The sequence below is a fragment of the Polypterus senegalus genome, chromosome 13, assembly GCF_016835505.1.
Source record: "Polypterus senegalus isolate Bchr_013 chromosome 13, ASM1683550v1, whole genome shotgun sequence".
NCBI lineage: Eukaryota > Metazoa > Chordata > Cladistia > Polypteriformes > Polypteridae > Polypterus > Polypterus senegalus.
Genome location: NC_053166.1, coordinates 203,725 through 217,937, shown reverse-complemented (window position 1 = coordinate 217,937; position 14,213 = coordinate 203,725). Strand labels below are relative to the sequence as shown.

General features: G+C 42.3%; 1 protein-coding gene across 1 annotated transcript in view; it reads left to right on the top strand.

Annotated features, from left to right (window-relative positions):
• LOC120542143 overlaps positions 1 to 14,213 on the top strand; it is a 165,585-nt gene that overhangs the window by 88,805 nt on the left and 62,567 nt on the right. The window lies entirely within an intron of this gene.

Here is a 14,213-nt window from a genome sequence, read left to right as displayed (position 1 = left end):
GGAGCCATTTGGCTTTTCTCTTGTTTATCCTTTTTTTTTTTTTTAAAAGCCAGGCCCACAGTTTGTTCTTTCAAACGATAAAGTTATCTTAAACAAACAGGAAGGGCAGGCAAGCTGACAGGCAGACCTCCGCTGATCCGGACGTGCGCAGTTTTGGAAGTGTCGGGACTTGTCAAAAGCGCCGCCGGGAGCAACGCGAACTCGCAGACTCGCCTTCATGTTTCATATGCCTCTTTTAAACGAAACGTTCAGCATATCCAACTGTTTTTTATTCGATGTTTTTATGTTCCTTAAGAAATAGATGTTTATGAAAAGTAGCGGCATTAATGTACAAAGTACTGTAACATTCTTACACGTGCTAAGTAACGTACGACAGGCCTCCCCAATCTAAAGCCAAGCATACAGATAAATATGAAAGGTGCTATATAATAGATAGGCGTATATGAAAGACATCATATAATGGGTTTATATTGTCATTTGCTACGTGCACATGCTGATTAAGGCGCAACAGGCCGCTACTCCTCAAAGCTATAAGCACCATGAGATATGAAAGCTCCTTTATAATACATGCATGCGAAAGGCACAGTTTGGTAGGGTTATGGTGTCATTTGTACAAAGTGGCTCTGAGGTTAAGGCTCTGTGCTGGTATCCAGAAGGTTGCCGTTTCGAATCCCCCGTCACTGCCATAAGGGCCCTTGAGCAAGACCCTTACAGGGGCGCTGTACAAAACGAACAAATAACTAATGCAATAAATTGTATAAGGCGTAATAAAGAACAAACTGTATATCTCATGCAACGTACTGTTGTCAGTCTGCAATAGAAATATAAAGGTAGATATGAAAGATGTTATATTATAGATAGGTGTATGTGAAAGGGGCACTAAATAATAAGAGTCGTTTGTACAGTTCTGTACAAGTTCTGTAAAAGTCTTACGTGCACAGGCTAATTAAGGTGGCAACAGGCCGCCGCACTCCAAAGGTAACAGAAGTGAATGGACGTTGTTAGGTTTAATTTGCGTGTGATTTTCCATTTCGCAATCGATCATTTCCGTTTTCGAGAGCCGACTTTAGTTGGCGTCAAGGCCGGCGTTACACACGTTGAGAAATCGCACGCCAGCCAGACACACAGACGCCGCGGTCCGAGTTCGGAGTTCGTGTATTCAGTCGGACTTCCAAGCGCCGCTCTGCTAGACCCGTCCCGTTTGGTTTAGTGGCCAGGTAAACTTGATGTCTGGTTACTGCGTGTGGCACAAACACCAACCGTCGGGCATTAAAAGACACATCGAGGCGCTATATATGAGCGACTGAGGCTGCGTGAAGTGGGCGGGTCTCAACGGCTCAATACTCGGGCTGTGCGGTTCAGTTGTCCAGAATGGGATGAACGTCCCGTTTGAATGTCGAAGATGTGACTTCACCTTTACTGTTGTGTGGATATCGGTGATCTCTGGAGGCTTTGAATATCAGTAACGGCAAAGCGTCAGCTTGCATAGCGGGGGCTCCTTCTTCTAATACACACTAGTCCTTGGAGTCCAGCTTTGTCACGTTAAAAGCCCTCCTTAGTGATGCTGTAACGGCACACTCACGGACGGATAAATAATGGACTGGTCACCCGCCAGTATGGCACAAGTGGACTTGGAAGTTTTTTTTTTTTAGTTTTAAAGCTTATTTTAGTCGAACTTGCAGTGCTGTAAAAGGGAAACAGAAAATAAAATTCGCCAGTGCCGCAGTGTGGGTTGCATGTTCTCCCCGTGCCGGTGAGTTTCCTTCCACAGTTCATAGACTTGCAGGTCAAGTGAAGTGCAATGGCCTGGCACCCTGTCCACTCGTTCTTCCCGCCTTGTGCCCTGTGAACCTCCAGGTTAGGCTCCAGCTACCCTACCAGTTAGCTCAGGGAATGTTGTGAGAGGCATAAAATCACCGGGTCTGTCTCTTATATAGTGCCTTTGGTAACTAGTTTACAGGATCATTGTTGTCACATGCAGAGAGTACACACCGAAATTCATACCCGCAGCACGTAGTGGTGTAAGGGCGTCACTACAGGAAGTGTGTGGGGGTCATGTACAGCCATAAAACAAAAAGTAGAAATTCAAATAAAGTGCCTTGAGCATGGGAAAGGCGCTATATAAATAAAATGTATTATTATTATTACTTAAATGAAGGGGCCTCTTGAGTCTATGTAGGGCAGGGGTGTCAAACTCCTGTCCTGGAGGGCCGCAGTGGCTGCAGGTTTTCATTCTAACCATCTTCTTAATTAGTGACCAGATTTTGCTGCTGATTACTTCTTTTAATTCACTTGACTCGGGCCCTTTAGTTGTTTCTTTTTCCTTAATTAGCAGCCAGACAATAATGAGACACAAAACAAGGTGCCACATCACACAATATCTGAAAATAAAGAAAGGCGAAGGACTCGATAAGGTTGATCTCTCAACTCACCAAAACACTTTGACGATGTTCTTATGAAAAACAGAAAATCAACAGTTTTGGAAATGTCAGCTGTGGCAGAACGAGAGCAACAACAAGCCGTGGAATTAAATAACGAGTTTAATTAATTAACAGCAAGAATTGGCTTCTCATTAAGAAACTGGTTGGAGTTTGGCGCCCCAGTTTAGTTGGTCATCTGTTGGCTCGTTTCTGTTTGGCTGCATTTTAATGAGGAAACGAATCAATTCAGAGGACCGAATCCTACTAACAGGGCTATTAAAATGTGAATTAGCAGTGAAAACAGGCCACTGATTAGGAAAGGGGTGAGAATGAAAACCTGTAGCCGCTGCGGCCCTCCAGGCCTGGAGTTCGACACCCGTGATGTAGGGTCTTAATGGTCACGTCCCGTGTTCAGAAGACAGCAAAACCCCTACTTGCATATGCTAAGCAACGTGCCACCACTCGCTGACGCTGTAGCCGCCGAAGTGTAAGGCAAGGTCAAGCACGGGTAAAACGCGTGCCGAAAGAAATGTCTCAGTCCAAAAGTTTGTTTTAAAATTATTTAGTGAAAGTTAAAAGCAAATAATCCACACAAGAATAAAAAAAAAATAATTACACACATTGAATAAAAGGAAAAAAAAAGGAGAAATGTATCTTCTCTAAACTTAGCTTTTCTTGAGAAACTCTTGAGAAAGTTATTTCTGTACTTAAAAGTTCTTTACTTCTTCTTTACTTAAAGATTCTTAGCTTCTTCTTCTTCTGTACACTTTAAACGTACGGCGCAGAACATAAATTAAGTGCTGTTTTCTTACATATTTACTTCACACACTCAAAAGGCCCATAGGCCGGTTTAAAACTGTATGCCTTCCACACCTTACTCAAGGCAAGGCTGGGCTGTCACTAACTGAACTATAGTGTTTACTCAGAGCTGTTAGAAATGACAAGAATATACCAATACAATTCTACTTACGGGGGTTATAGGAACCTCCCATAGGTTAATCATTGTCATCTAGTAAAATATTCATGAATCTTATAGAACTAGGAAAATAGCTCTTACAGACGCCATGTATACTTGAAGATAAGGGGCAAATGGTGATCTATATTATGGATGGATGTGAAAGGCACTATATAATTGGCTTATTGGCTCATTTCTGTCATGTGTATAAAATAATACATTTTTTTAAGTGCATGTGCTAATCGACATAGCACATGTTTCCACTCTCTAGCGCAGTGTTTCCTAAACTCGGTCCTGGGGACCCCCTGTCGCTGCAGGTTTTTGTTCCAATCAGCTTTTGTTTTTAATTGGACTCCTGGGCTAATTAAGTGATCTGTTATTTCCCAAGTTCTGTGTTTTGGGAACAATACAGAAAGTAGAAAAATAAGTTTGGTAAATATATATATATACAATCCAGAATGTTTGGAATTTTAAATGTTTTATTTGAAGCAGACATTTTAATATGTCAGATATCTTGTTTATTATGTCACTCCACCTTATGAAGTAAATCATCACATTTCTTAGGAGCACCCCCAATTTTGACAGCTTCCGCTAATTCATTATCTTTGTTTCTTTAATTGCATTCATAAATTAGACTTGATTTGCATATTCGTCTAAATGCTTTCAGTGGGAGGCTCATTCAGAAATATGCAAAGAAAAAAATGTTTTTCTGTTAATGACTGCCATGTTCTCAGATTCTTCACGTAAGGAAGACACAATTAATCGTGGCAGGCTGATTAATATACTCAGCAAAAAAAGAAACGTCCTCTGACTTTCAACTGTTTTTACTTTCAGTAAACTTAATGTGTAAATATTTGTATGAACACTAAAAGAGTCAACACCATAAGACATAAACTAAAAATGTTTCACAATGTGTCCCTGAATGAAGGGAGGCTCAAAATCAAAAGTACCAGTCAGTCTCTGGTGTGGCCACCAGCAGCTTGAAGTACTGCAGTGCATCTCCTCCTCATGGACTGGACCAGATTTGTCAGTTCTTGCTGTGAGATGTTACCCCACTCTTCCACCAAGGCACCTGCAAGTTCCTGGACATTTCTGGGGGGAATGGCCCTAGTCATCGATCCAAATCGATCCCGCTCCAGGGTACAGGCCTCGGTGTAACGCTCATTCCTTCGACGATAAACACAAATCCGTCCATCACCCCTGGTGAGACAAAACCGTGACTCATCAGTGAAGAGCACTTTTTGCCACTCCTGTCTGGTCCAGCGAAGGTGGGTTTGTGCCCATAGGTGGCGTTGTTGCTGGTGATGTCTGGTAAGGACCTGCCTTACAACAGGCCTACAAGCCCTCAGTCCAGCCTCTCTCAGCATATTGCGGACAGTCTGAGCACTGATGGAGGGATTGTGTGTTCCTGGTGTGACTCGGGCAGTTGTTGTGGCCATCCTGTACCTGTCACGCAGGTGTGATATTCGGATGTGCCGATCCTGTGCAGGTGTTGTTACACGTGGTCTTCCACTGCGAGGATGATCAGCTGTCCTTCCTGTCTCCCTGTAGCGCTGTCTTAGGCGTCTCACAGTGCGGACATGGCAATTTATTCAGCAGTCCTCATGCCTCCCTGCAGCAGGCCTAATGCACGTTCACGCAGATGAGCAGGGACCCTGGGCATCTTTCACAGTCGGTAGACAAGTCTCTTTAGTGTCCTGCGTTTTTAGAACTGTGACCTTAAATGCCTACTTTCTGTAAGCTGTTAAGGTCTTCACGACCATTCCACAGGTGCATGTTAATTCATTGATTGTGGTTAATTGAACATGCATGGAAAACAAACCCTTTACAATGAAGATCTGTCAAGTTATTTGGATTTTTAAAACATTATTGTTGAAATACACAGTCCTGAAAAAGGGACGTTGCTTTTTTTGCTGAGTATATATATACAGTACAGTACAGGCCCAAAGTTTGGACATACCTCCTCATTCAATGTGTTTTCTTTATTTACATTGGTAGATTCTCACTGAAGGCATCAAAACTATGAATGAACACATGTGGAGTTATGTACTTAACAAAAAGAAAGGTGAAATAACTGAAAACATGTTTTATATTCCAGTTTCTTCAAAACAGCCACCCTTTGCTCCGATTACTGCTTTGCACACTCTTGGCATTCTCTCGATGAGCTTCAACAGGTAGTCAGTCACCTGAAATGGTTTTCACTTCACAGGTGTGCCTTATCAGGGTTATTTAGTGGAATTGCTTGCTTTATCAATGGGGTTGGGACCAGCAGTTGTGTTGTGCAGAGGTCAGGTTAGTTGGACGATCATTTATTTTTCAACAGGACAATCACCCCAAACACACCTCCAGACTGTGTAAGGACTATTTGACCAAGAAGGAGAGTGATGGAGTGCTGGAAATGGTCAGGAAAATCAAGAAAACACTTTGAATGAGGAGGTGTGTCTAAACTTTTGGCCTGTACTGTATATATACTATATATATATATATATATATATATATATATATATTAAAATGTACCAAGTAGTTATATGGGAATAATGTATTTTTGTCTTTTTAACAATATTGTCATCTTGATTTTCATTCTACTTTTCTAGGTGTTCTAATTGTTTAATTAATTCATTATTTACTAATCAGCGGGTCTGATGCTAAAGTAGCTGCAGCCTTTGATTATTCAGTGTTGTTTGCCAGCGTGTCTGCTCTGCCCGTTTTTAATTGTCATTAATAAAATACAGCCAGTCGTTATCTAACCCGCTATTTCCTAACTACAGGGTCACGGGGGTCTGCTGGAGCCAATCCCAGACAACACAGGGCGCAAGGCAGGAACAAATCCCCGGGCAGGGCGCCAGCCCACCGTAGTTAATAAGATACAACGAAGGGGAAAAACTGCACAGAGAAAAGGGCAAAATAGAATGAAATCCACAAAAGAGAGTTGAGCATTTGAATCGATAGCAAAAGCAGAAATATTTCTAAATGTCTTATAAATGTAAAAATCCTGCTGCTGTGCTTTTCTGAATGTCGAATAAAAGAAAAATAATTCCAGCTAATTTAATGAGCTCAGTGCGATCACTGATTAGGAATCTGGTTGGAACAAAAACCTGCAGCCACAGGGGGTCCCCAGGACCGGGTTTGGGAAACACTGCTCTAGCGCCATGTCTAGTGATAGATGTGAAATCTGTTATATTAAATACAGGGTGAGGTGAAAGGCACTATATAGTAGGTTCATGGGGTCATGAAGTCCTGTGAAATGCTTACTTGCATGTTTAAATGAGTGTGCAATATGATGCCAGTGTTCAGTGCCATGAATAGTGGCGGTTATGATGATTTAGGGCAGAGTTAGCACTGCTGCCTTGCAGTTAGCAGACCCGGGTTCGCGTGGTGACCAGCAGCTATTTTTAATATAAATAAATGACTTAGATAGGAGGCGGCACGGTGGCGCAGTGGGTAGCGGGTTCGCTTCCCGGGTCCTCCCAGCGTGGAGTTTGCATGTTCTCCCCGTGTCTGCGTGGGTTTCCTCCCACAGTCCAAAGACAAGCAGGTCAGGTGGACTGGCGATTCTAAATTGGCTGTAGTGTGTGTGTGTGTGCCCTGCGGTGAGATGGCACCCTGCCTGGGGTTTGTTTCCTGTGTTAGCTGGGATTGGCTCCAGCAATACAATACAATACAACATTTATTTATATAGCACATTTTCATACAAAAAATGAGGCTCAAAGTGCTTTAAATAATGAAAAATAAAATAAAAAAAATAAAAGACTTAGTAGGAAATTAAAATAAATCAACATTAAATAACATAGAATAAGAGTAAGGTCTGATGGCCAGGGAGGACAGAAAAAACAAACAAAAAAAAAAAAACTCCAGACGGCTGGTGAAAAAAAATAAAATCTGCAGGCCACGAGACCACCCAGTCCCCTCTGGGGACCCTGTGTTCGGATTCAATGGGTTGGAAAATGGATGGATGGATGTGAAAGGCACTACATAACAGCTTTATAGGATATCTATTGTCATGTGGACAATACTAATTCTTAGCATTTATATAGCGCTTTTCTCACCACTCAAAGCGCTCAACAATTGCAGGTTAAGGGCCAACAGAGCGGAGTCCCTTTTGGCATTTAGGGGATTCGAAGCGGCAACCTTCCGATTGCAAGTGCAGATCCATAGCCTCAGAGCCACCACTCTACCTAATTTCTTACTTGCATGTGTTAATATAAAATACGTTTCCACTCTCTAGAATTATTTTTAAGTTCAAGCACTTTATTGTCATTGTGTAACACAACGAAAATGACTTCTTGTGACAGCGCCGAGGTGCATTTAAAGAAAAGTCAAATAATTCCAAATATGTCGTATACAGTGTTAAGTGATCAAGTAACCAGAGCAAATTATTATTGCTCTAAGTATAGCAGCATACATTGTTATTGCACCTGTTAATGAACACTAAATTCTATATTGTATTACATTAGTATATTGCACATTATTACCAATATAGCTTATTGCACATGTTCAGTTAAAAATGATCTCAGACCGAGGAGATTCAGAGTTCAGAAAGTTTATGTTTGTGCGTCCACAGATCGACCGAAAGCATCTTCCTGACCGGAGGAGCTCAAACAAAGAATTTCCAGGATGAGTTTTGTCCTTGAGAATATTTTTGGCCCTTCTCACACGCGGCGAGATTTATACGAGAGTTCGAGTGATGGCAGTTCAGTCCCAATAATGGCCTCTGCTGTTTTTTTACGACCCGCTGCAGGGCTTCTTTAGCAGCCTTGGTGCAGCTGTTGTACCTGCAGGCCATCATGCACTTCGTTAAGATGTTCTCTCTCTATGGTGCGTCTATAGAAATTAACCAGCAGCCTCTGGGGGAGGTCAGCTGTCCTTAGCTTCCTGAGAAAACGGAGGCGTCGTTGTGCTTTGCCTCCCTTATGGATAGTGATAGATAGAAAATGGGTTATACTGGAGGTAGATAAATGTAAAAGGCCCTCTGTGGTTGGTTAGTAGGGCCTTTTGTGTCGTGCATGCAAAGCGCAGTGAAATTCCTCCTTGCGTCTGCTAATTTAATATTCGTTATTTTGCCACTCTCTAGTTTCCTAATTATTAACTGCGCGAATCCACTCGAGTTTTCATGCTCTTTCTCTGTACGTTTACCATTCGTTTCCTCAGAGGTCGATGTGCTTGCTGCATCTATGGAAAATAAAATTAATATATTCATGTGTTATCCATCCATCCATTTTCCAGCCCGTTGAAGCTGAACACAGGGTCATGGGGGTCTGCTGGAGCCAATCCCAGGCATGGCGCCAGCCCACACACAAACACAATTTAGAATCGCCAATGTAACTAACCTGCAAGTCTTTGGACTGAGGGAGGAAACCCACGCAGACAACGTGCAAACTCCACGCAGGGAGGACTCAGGAAGAGAACCGGGGTCTCCTAACTGTGAGGCAGCGGCGATACCCACTGCGCCACCGTGCCCAACCATTTGTGTATTAGCATAAATAAATATAGGAAAATATATAAGCATTAACCTTAGTGCAAATATTAATACAAGTTAGGCCTGCTAAACAAACGGTTACATAAAGGCCCGTGCCATAAGTCTTTTTTAATTACAGATTAGCTTTAGCTGCCAATAAAACCCAGCGAGAGGACCCAGGAAGGGAGAACGATGAGATAACAGCAGCTCAAGGATGGAAGAAGGGAGAACGCCTGCTGGCTCTCAGCAAACTTAAAAATAAGTGAAGCAGAAAAGTAAAGATAATTGACAGAAAATAAGAAATATTGGTGGCTCAAATAAAAGTTGATTATGCCAGCTGCAGAAAAAGGAGTCGGGGAAAGTAGTGAATAGGCTGCTTCTAGCGAGGTCCGAATGATCAGACATGATATATAAATTGTGAATTTTGAACTGTTCGGGACTCCGCCTGGTTTGGCCGAATTGGGTTGAGTCCGTGTTATTGTTTTGTTGCAGTTAAGCTAATTATTCTGTTTGCTCATCCTCTGACTCCCGAGAGCCTTCTTTCAAGGTGAAAATCTTCGGCGTATTTTACGCTTCTACACTTCCTGAGCGGCTCTTCTTTTCTCCACCCGGGCGGCCCGCTTCTTCTCTTCTTCCGTCGGCACCTTTTCGTGTTAAAACTGATGAAGTCAGTGTTTGTGTCGCAATTACTTGTACGTTTTCTTTCATTTTTCACTTGAGTCTTCAATCTGCCTCAAGAATGATTTAAGATATGAAGAGGTAGGGGAAGTGGTGGCGAAGGTGGTAGGGAATGAGAACGGCGGCCGTGCCGCGCATGCACAGCACAGCTGCCCTGCTGCCCGCTGCTGAGAGTTAATTTAATAATAAAATAAAATAAAAAGAAAAAGAAGAATAACCTTGGAGGTCAATCATCACCCCAAAAGCGGATAGTGGACGTCACGTAGTATGTGTGTACCAAATTTCAGTTCAGTAGTTCAAACGTTTTGTGAGCCACAAGTGATTTAAAATCCTGGACAGACAAACGGACAGCCATGGTAGCGTATTATATGAGAAGATTGCTATGAAAGATGCTTTATAATAATTGACGTGAAAGGCGCTACGCAAGGAGTTTAGAGGATACTTATTGTCATCTGTGCAAAGTATTATGACATTTTTACTTTCGATATTCTAATTGATATGCAATATTTTGCCACTCTCCAATGTCCCAGATGGTGATTGAAATGAAATGTGGCATATTAAAGATGGAGGATTGTGAAAGGCACTATATAGTAGGGTCATTAGTGTCATGCAAAGGACGCACTGTGAAATTTTTTCTTCGTTCTGCTGATTAATACCCAATATGTTGCCTTTCTCCAGTTCCATGATCAGTGGAAGTGAATGATTGTATATAACGGATGGCTACGAAAGGCACTATATAATAGGCTTGTGGTTTAATTATTATGATGTGTACAGAGTAAAGGAAAGTGCTTACCTTCATGGGCTAATTAATGTGCTAACGCATTACCACTCTCTGGTGCCGTGATTTCTGATAGATATGAATAAGCGAGTGGGAAAGGCACTATATAGTATGTTTTACAAGTCATTATCATGTATAGAAGGAACTGTAAAATTGTTACTTGCAGGTTCTAATCAATAGATAGATACTTTATGAATCCATCCATTATCCAACCTGCTATATCCTAACTACTGGGTCACCGGGGTCTGCTGGAGCCAATCCCAGCCAACACAGGGCGCAAGGCAGGAAACAAACCGCGGGCAGGGCGCCAGCCCACCACAGGGCTACTTTATTAATCCCAAGGTGATATTCCCATACTCCAGCAGCAGCATACTGATAATAACAATATTAAATTAAAGAGTGATAACAATGCAGGTATAACAGACAATAACTTTGTATAATGTTAACGTTTACCCCGCCCCCCGGGTGGAATTGAAGAGTCGCATAGTGTGGGGTCTCCTCAGTCTGTCAGTGGAGCAGGAACGGTGACAGCAGTCTGTCGCTGAAGCTGCTCCTCTGTCTGGAGATGATCCTGTTCAGTGAATTCTCCATGATTGACAGGAGTCTGCTCAGCGCCCGTCGCTCTGCCACGGATGTCAAACTGTCCAGCTCCGTGCCTACAATAGAGCCTGCCTTCCTCACCAGTTTGTCCAGGTGTGAGGTGTCCCTCTTCTTTATGCTGCCTCCTCAGCACACCACCGTGTAGAAGAGGGCGCTCACCACAACCGTCTGATAGAACATCTACAGCATCTTATTGCAGATGTTGAAGGACGCCAGCCTTCTAAGGAAGTCTAGTCAGCTCTGTCCTCTCTTGCACAGAGCATCAGTATTGGCAGTCCAGTCCAGTTTATCATCCAGCTGCACTCCCAGGTATTTATAGGTCTGCACCCTCTGCACAGTCACCTCTGATGATCACAGGGTCCATGAGGGGTCTGGTCCTCCTAAAATCCACCACCATCTCCTTGGTTTTGCTGGTGTTCAAGTGTAGGTGGTTTGAGTCGCACCATTTAACAAAGTCCTTGATTAGGTTCCTATACTCCTCCTCCTGCCCACTCCAGTGTCGTCAGTGAACTTTTGCACGTGGCAGGACTCCAAGTTGTATTGGAAGTCTGATGTATATTGGCTGAACAGGACCAGAGAAAGTCCAGTGCCCTGCGGCTCCTGTGCTGCTGACCACAATGTCAGACCTGCAGTTCCCGAGACGCACACACTGAGGTCTGTCTGTAAGATAGTCCACGATCCATGGCACCAGTTGTGAATCTACTCCCTTCTCTGTCAGCTTGTCTCTAAGGAGCAGAGGTTGGATGGTGTTGAAGGCGCTAGAGAAGTCCAAAAACATAATTCTTACAGCACCACTGCCTCTGTCCAAGTGGGAGATGGATCAGTGTAGCATATAGATGATGACATCCTCCGCTCCCACCTTCTCCTGGTATGCGAACTGCAGAGGGTCGAGGGCGTGGCGGACCTGTGGCCTCAGGTGGTGAAGCAGCAGCCTCTCTATGGTCTTCATCACATGTGACGTCAGAGCGACAAGTCATTCCGCTCACTATGATGCGATACCTTTGGGTCTGGGGTGATACAAGATGTTTTCCAAAGCCTCGAGACTCTCCCCTGTTCCAGGCTCAGGTTGAATACGATCTCCAACTCAGTGATTATTCAGTTAGACAACCATTCCAACCTAAAAAACGTGAGATGATATCTTAAGATGATGAATATGAAGAAATGCATAGAAAATTTAAAATCCATCAATGGCATACTATGAGACAGACAATATGATGATATTTCTTTCTTTTTTCATTGAGTATACTGTAGATGAAAGTGGATTAGAACAAGTAGAAGAAAGAGTTACAACTATAAATTTATAGAAGGGGACACAGCAAATAAGAAAAGAAAAGCAATATGAACGGGATTACACACACCTATATACAGTATATATATATATATATATATATATATTTATATATTTATAGGCCTACATACACCATACACCTATCTATCTATCTATCTATCTATCTATCTATCTATCTATCTATCTATCTATCTATCTATCTATCTATCTAATTGATCAAGTTTACTTCGAATATCCTTATTATATCCATTCTTGCCTGAAGAAAGTGCCTGAGTTGCCTAGAAAGCTTGCATACTGTAATCTTTTTAGTTAGCCAATACAATATGTCATTTTGCTTGACTTCTCTTCTTTTTCTTCTTCTTCTTTCACTTGCTCCCGTTAGGGATCGCCAGAGCGGATCATCTTCTTCCATATCTTCCTGTCCTCGTCATCTTGCTCTGTCACCCCCATCACCTCAGCACATCCATAAACCTTCTCTTAGGCCTTCCTCTTCTCCTCTTTCCTGTCAGCTCTATCCTAAGCATCCTACTTCCAGTATACCCAGCATGCATCTCTCCTCCGCACATGTCCAAACCAACGCAATCTCACCTCTCTGACTTTGTCTCCCAACATTCCAACCTGAGCTGACCTTCTAATGTATTCATTTTTAATCCTATCCATTGCATCCATAATGACTAACATGATACAACACCTTAATACTATAGAACTAGTAAGAAAAAGAATAGAGCTAAGATTAAAAGGTAAAATTCTTTTTTTTTTTTTGTCATTGGTATAGATTGTAAGGTTTATGCTTTCTGTGTAGTGATTGTGTGTTCTCTCTGTTGCTGAGTAGACACTGTGGCTTGTGTTTCTAGTTAGAAGTCACAGCAGAAATCAGAGATGCTGAGGCTGTCGCGTGTGTCTTTGTTTACTCTAATCAGCAAAGTGAATGAGAATGGGATGTAAATGTAATGGGGTGGCACGGTGGCACAGTGGCGCAGTGGTGGCACTGCTGCCTCGCAGTAAGGAGATGTGTGTTTGCTTCCCGGGTCCTCCCTGCGTGGAGTTTGCACGTTCAACTCCTGGTGCTCTGGTTTCCTCCCACAGTCCAAAGACATGCAGGTTAGGAGTGTTGGCGATCCTAAATTGTCCCTAGTGTGCTATTGGTGTGTGTGTGTGTGCACCCTGCCCTGGGATTTGTTTCCTGCCTTGCGCCCTGTGTTGGCTGGGATTGGCTCCAGCAGGCCCCCGTGACCCTGTGTCAGGATATAGCGGGTAAGATAATGGATGGATGGATGGATGGATGTAAATGTAAAGGAAGCTAACTACTGTAAATGATGAAGACGGACATTTTGTCCTGCATGATTACTGACTCAGCTTGTCCTGTTGGAGGTTAAATTTCTTTCTTTAATTTTGATGTTAAAGTTTCTACCACATAAGGGCAAGCACTGAATTTTTTATAAACTTAAAAGTTTATTCTTACAAAATGCTCCTCAATCACATTGAGACTCCTGTCTATCTATCTATCTATCTATCTATCTATCTATCTATCTATCTATCTATCTATCTATCTATCTATCTATCTATATCTATTATATAGTGCCTTTCACTCTATCTATCTATCTATCTATCTATATATATATATATATATATATATATATATATATATATATATATATATAATTTTTTTAAGTCTCTGCTATGCTCTTTGTAAACGCTAGAGCCTGTTGAGAGTTTTTGGTCTGTTCTGTGGTGTGAGATTTAAATAAAGAAAAATACGTTTTGCTCTTAAAAACTTGGGTTTTGGTTGCCTCTAAGGAACCGTGTGGGAATTTTTAAAGCTTTTTTCCCTTTAGAAGGGTTTTTTTTTTTCGCCCGCACAAGAGCAAAAGTAGCTGGGTGTTTGGAAGTGCGCTTGGAAAAGTTATTTGTACTTGTTCTTTTTCTTGTTATCTGTATTTGAATTAGCATCAGGAGGCAGGGTAGAAAGCAGCAGTAACTGATATCGGCATTTGTAAATAAATAACCGTGCCGTGTCGTAACAGCGATTCCTTAGTTTA